This window comes from Triticum dicoccoides, chromosome 7A (genome assembly GCF_002162155.2).
Source record: "Triticum dicoccoides isolate Atlit2015 ecotype Zavitan chromosome 7A, WEW_v2.0, whole genome shotgun sequence".
Classification (NCBI taxonomy): domain Eukaryota; kingdom Viridiplantae; phylum Streptophyta; class Magnoliopsida; order Poales; family Poaceae; genus Triticum; species Triticum dicoccoides.
The window spans coordinates 485,347,012-485,352,029 of NC_041392.1; the positions used below are offsets into that span (position 1 = coordinate 485,347,012).

Here is a 5,018-nt window from a genome sequence, read left to right on the forward strand (position 1 = left end):
GTCAGAAAAGCGTATACATAGATTCAGACCAATTGGTAAAGCGTATAAAATGAAATTTCTGCCGATTCAGTAAAGCGTATAAATAGATTCAGACCAATTGGTAAAATGAAATCTACTCCATGAGATTTAGTCAACTTTAGGGAGCATCGCAGATTTAGACCAATATTTGCAAGCATGTAAATACTGGTTCAACACTAGGGAGTACTGACTTTTGGTGGCAGCAAGAAAGCAACTCAATTTGGCAAGCAGTGCAATGCCAAGTGAATTTAGTCAAACATGCAAGTGAATTTAGAGTAGTAGCACTAGGGACTAGGGACTGACAGCAGTAGCACTAGATTCAATCAAGTGAAAGTGAATTTAGAGCAGCAGCAAAATCAAGGAATGTGAGAGAGGTAGAGGGAGGCTCAACCATGAATTGCTCCTGCCCCATGGTTGGGTATGTAATTGTCGCCGCTCCTCCTTGTGGATGCCGAGGTTGGAGACGCCAGATCCGTGCGGGCATCCACCTCCCATCCGCACCAGCTGAAGCAAACCATAGCAGATGAACATCATTTAAACAGCAATGAACATCATTCAGATGCTTTAGAAGCATAACAGAGTGAACATCATTCGCATGCTATTCAGTACGATATCTCAGATTTTTCAACTAAGCAAAACATGCATACTGTAACACTTCAGTACGAATGTAAGTAATGTCTCTTCCATCATCATCTTCTTGCGTAACAACAAACGAGAGGATGCACACATTTTAGTATCACCAATCAGTCTGGTTATCTGCTAACATACAAATAACCAAACACATCTTTACTGATAAACATGACATAGCTGTCAGCCATGTGGAAAAGACAAGCTTATGATGTTACATGCCAATTACAGAGGAGTATTTTCGTGGAACCTGAGCCTAGAGAAGAGAATAAAGGATAAGCAGTGGTTCTATAGCAGCCTGGAATATGTGGACGCATATGCATACTGAACAAATGGTACAAGCAGTAGGGGACAAAACATCACAATGGGTCATGCTATCGCCAGGCTTAAATTGTATCCTCATTAGATACTTTGATGTTGATGGTTCCTGATAAGTATGCGCAACCTTGTACCGAGCGACAAATTAATGAGATGCTTGATGTCGATGGTTTATACAACCTTGCACCCAGCAACAAATTAATGAGACACTTGATCTTGATGGTTGCTACACAACCTTGTGCCTATCAGCAAAATTTTGGTACTGTAGAGTACGACTAGCTATCTACGACGAAGCTGAGGGAACGGTTGCACGGGTCGATTCCTCGATTGCGGTGTCCCTAGAGATCCCAAACGGCTATCCTGTGTAGGACACGTTTCCAAATTCTGAAGGCAGTAGGAACCATAGAAAAATGATTTTATTTACTTGGAAGCGGCTTTGTATGTTTACTTAGCATAGCAGATAACATTTGCGTAACACTTCAGTACGAATGTAATCTCACCAATCAGTCTGGAACCGCAGGAATCTTGGCATGCACACATTTTAGCAAGCATCTTCCCTGCGATGGAAACAGCACCGACGAGAGATGTCAAACACAAGCCTCACGAAAATTTAGAACAGCAAGGGACGAGTACCGGACGACAGCAGGAAGAAACCACACCTGAGATGTAAGGCTGCAAAACACCGGCACCGCGGACGCCCGTCCATCCAGCCAGCCAGCCTCCGGCAATGGCGGCACGCAAGGTCACCAACCACGTATGCATGCCCAAGATGAATGTAATCAGTCTAGGTCCCGCCGTACATGAGAGGAGATGGAAGACTTGGCAAGGACGGCGTACATACCTTGGGCATCTAGGTCCCGCCGGAGATGCGCCGTCGTCGACGACCACCGCAGTAGCAACCTCCGGTGTGGTCCGGTGTGCCGCACCAGACCGAGAGCAGGCAGTGGATCCCGATGCGGCCGGCCTCCATCACGCAGGTGGGTGCGGATCCGGCGCCGCCGTCGCCGGAACTGGTGCGCCCCATCTATCCATCCATGGGTGGGCATGGGTGGGTGGGTGGATCCGTGGAAAAGGGGGTTTCCATGGGTGGATGGACGAGATGAGGAGGGAGGTCGGCCGGAGGTGGGGATGGGGCCGGAGACGGGGAGACGAGGTCGCTGGTGGGGGTGGGGATCGGTGGCGGCGGCAGAGATTGGAGAGGAATCGGGGGTGGGGAAGAGGAGCAGTTTGCGGGCAGCTTCGCGGGGCTCCACTCGTGAATCTGGGCATGGGCTCGATCTTGGGTCAGCCTTGACCTTGTCTATGGTGAGGGTCGTCGACGGTGGCGGTGGGGGTGGAGTTGGGGGCGGCTGTGGGGCGAGAGGGGGAGAGTGGATCGGGGGAGAGGAGTGGATCGGGGAAGTTAGGTTTGGGTGAGAGGGTGAGGGGGTGAGGGCTGCCGTTGGATCCAGAAGAATCCAACGGTGGTTGAGGCATGATCCGCGTGATATGCCTATGAACCAATCAGAACGCACTAAACAAGTTACAGATTTTTTGACCATATAAATTGGTCATGATTGATTACATACAAATTTTTCATTTCATTTTTCAATGCTCAAAATGAGTTTTTTTTGTGAAAAACCTATCAAATATTTGTTCAAATGATGCCATATTTTCCACAAGTTTACATCTAAAATTGGCAAACAACATTGACAAAGGGAGTTTTTATTTCTTTTGCATGAAAAAACAATTTTCCATTTTTTGAGTGCTCAAAATAAGTTTTTTTATGAAGAACCTACCAAATATTTTTTGTAAAATTTTACCAAATCAATTTTCTAAAATATTAGGCCATATTTAATGAACAATTGACCAAATGGTTAGGTGTTAAAAGTTTTGATCCACCTCTGGTGAAAAAGACAAATTTCCGCCGTTTTAGGTGGAAGCGGGGCAAATTTGAACTGTGGCTGCCTCATAGTTTGCTATTTATTTTTTTCCAAAATTTATTTCTAGGTACAAAAGTATCTATTTAATCAGAGGAACATCAAAAGTTTTCCAAGATTCAACCACTAGCTAGGAATGGTCAAGCCTGTCGTTTTGATCACATTTTGAAACGGGCATAAAAAATTCAAAAAAATTGGAAAAATTGGAAAACCTTCGCATTGTGTCATTATATGTGGCCAAGTTCCTAGGAAAAATAACAAACTTGTAATACGGCAATTATTTTAAAAAAGTGTTCTCAGAAACAAGCTATCACGTGTGGAGATCAATGGCTTTCAAGTCAAATGATCAATCTTATGGCCACATTCATGGCATAGTTTGTTCAAATGATCTCATATTGTGCACAAGGGTGCATATTGGAATGGCAAACAATGTTGCCTAAGGAAGTTTTCATTTTCTTTGGACGAAAAAACTATTTTCCATTTTTCGAGTGCCCAAAGGGAGGTTTTTTTGTGAAGGACCTCTCAAATAATTATTGAAAAGTTGGACCAAATCAATTTTCTAAAATACTAGGCCATGTTTAATGCATAATTGACAAAATGGTTGGGTGCCAAAAGTTTTTATCCACCTCTGGTGAAAAAGACAAATTTCTGCCGATTCAGTAGGAAGCGGGACAAATATGAACTACAGCTGCCTCATAGTTTGCTCTTTATTTTTTCAAAAAAATCATTTCTAGGTACATAAGTATCTGTTTAATCAGAGAAACAACAAAAAAATTCCAAGATTCAACCACTAGCTAGGAACGGTCATTCCCGCCGTTTTGACCGCATTTTGAAACGGGCATAAAAAATTCAAAAAAAATCAAAAAATTGGGAAACCTTCGCATTGTGTCATTATATGTGACCAAGTTTCCAGGGAAAATAATAAACTTGTAATACAGTAATTATTTTAGAAAAGTGTTCTCATAAATGAGCTATCATGTGTGAAGATTCATGGATTTCAACCCAAACGCTCAATCTCATGGTCACATTCATGACATAGTTTGTTCAAATGATCTCATATTGTGCACAAGGGTGCATCTTGGAATTCCAAACAATGTTGCCAAAGGGAGTTTTCATTTTCTTTGCACGGAAAATTCATTTTCCATTTTTCGAGTGCCCGAAATGAGGTTTTTTTGTGAAGGACCTACCATATATTTGTTGCAAAATTGTACCAAATCATTTTTATAAAATATCAGGACATATTTAATGCACAATTGACAAAATGGTTGGGTGTCAAAAGTTTTGATCCACCTCTGGTGAAAAAGACAAATTCCCGCCGTTTTAGGTGGAAGCGGGTCAAATTTGAACTGCAGCTGCCTCATAGTTTGCTATTTATTTTTTCCAAAAATCATTTCTAGGTACGTAAGTATCTATTTAATTAGAGAAACATCAAAAGTTTTCCAAGATTCAACCACTAGCTAGGAACGGTCAAACCCGCCGTTTTGACCGCATTTTGAAACGGGCATAAAAAATTCAAAAAAAATCAAAAAATTGGAAAACCTTCGCATTGTGTCATTATATGTGACCAAGTTTCTAGGAAAAATAATAAACTTGTAATACGGTAATTATTTTAAAAAAGTGTTCTCAGAAATGAGCTATCAAGTGTGAAGATTCATGGCTTTCAAGCCAAATGATCAATCTTATGGCCACATTCATGGCATAGTTTGTTCAAATGATCTCATATTATGCACAAGGGTGCATATTGGAATGGCAAACAATGTTTCCTAAGGAAGTTTTCATTTTCTTTGGACGAAAAAACCATTTTCCATTTTCTTAGTGCCTGAAATGAGTTTTTTTGTGAAGGACCTACCATATATTTGTTGCAAAATTGGACCTAATCAATTTTATAAAATACTAGGACATATTTAATGCACAATTGACAAAATGGTTGGGTGTCAAAAAATTTGATCCACCTCTGGTGAAAAAGACAAATTCCCGTCGATTCAGTTGGAAGCGGGTCAAATTTGAACTGTAGCTGCCTCATAGTTTGCTCTTTATTTTTTTCAAAAATCATTTCTAGGTAAATAGGTATCTATTTAATCAGAAATACATGGTTTGGTGGCGAGACATCGAGGTTTGGACGGTGGCCGAGGGCCC

General features: G+C 41.6%; 1 long non-coding RNA gene across 1 annotated transcript; it reads right to left on the reverse strand.

The window, feature by feature from the left end:
- Nucleotides 1-482: 482 nt before the first annotated feature.
- Nucleotides 483-1,821, reverse strand: LOC119330461. Its single transcript, XR_005160108.1, has 3 exons — nucleotides 1,623-1,821; nucleotides 1,464-1,520; nucleotides 483-522 (listed from the first exon to the last, which is right to left on the reverse strand). It is a non-coding gene; the product is annotated as an uncharacterized LOC119330461 (long non-coding RNA).
- Nucleotides 1,822-5,018: the final 3,197 nt, after the last annotated feature.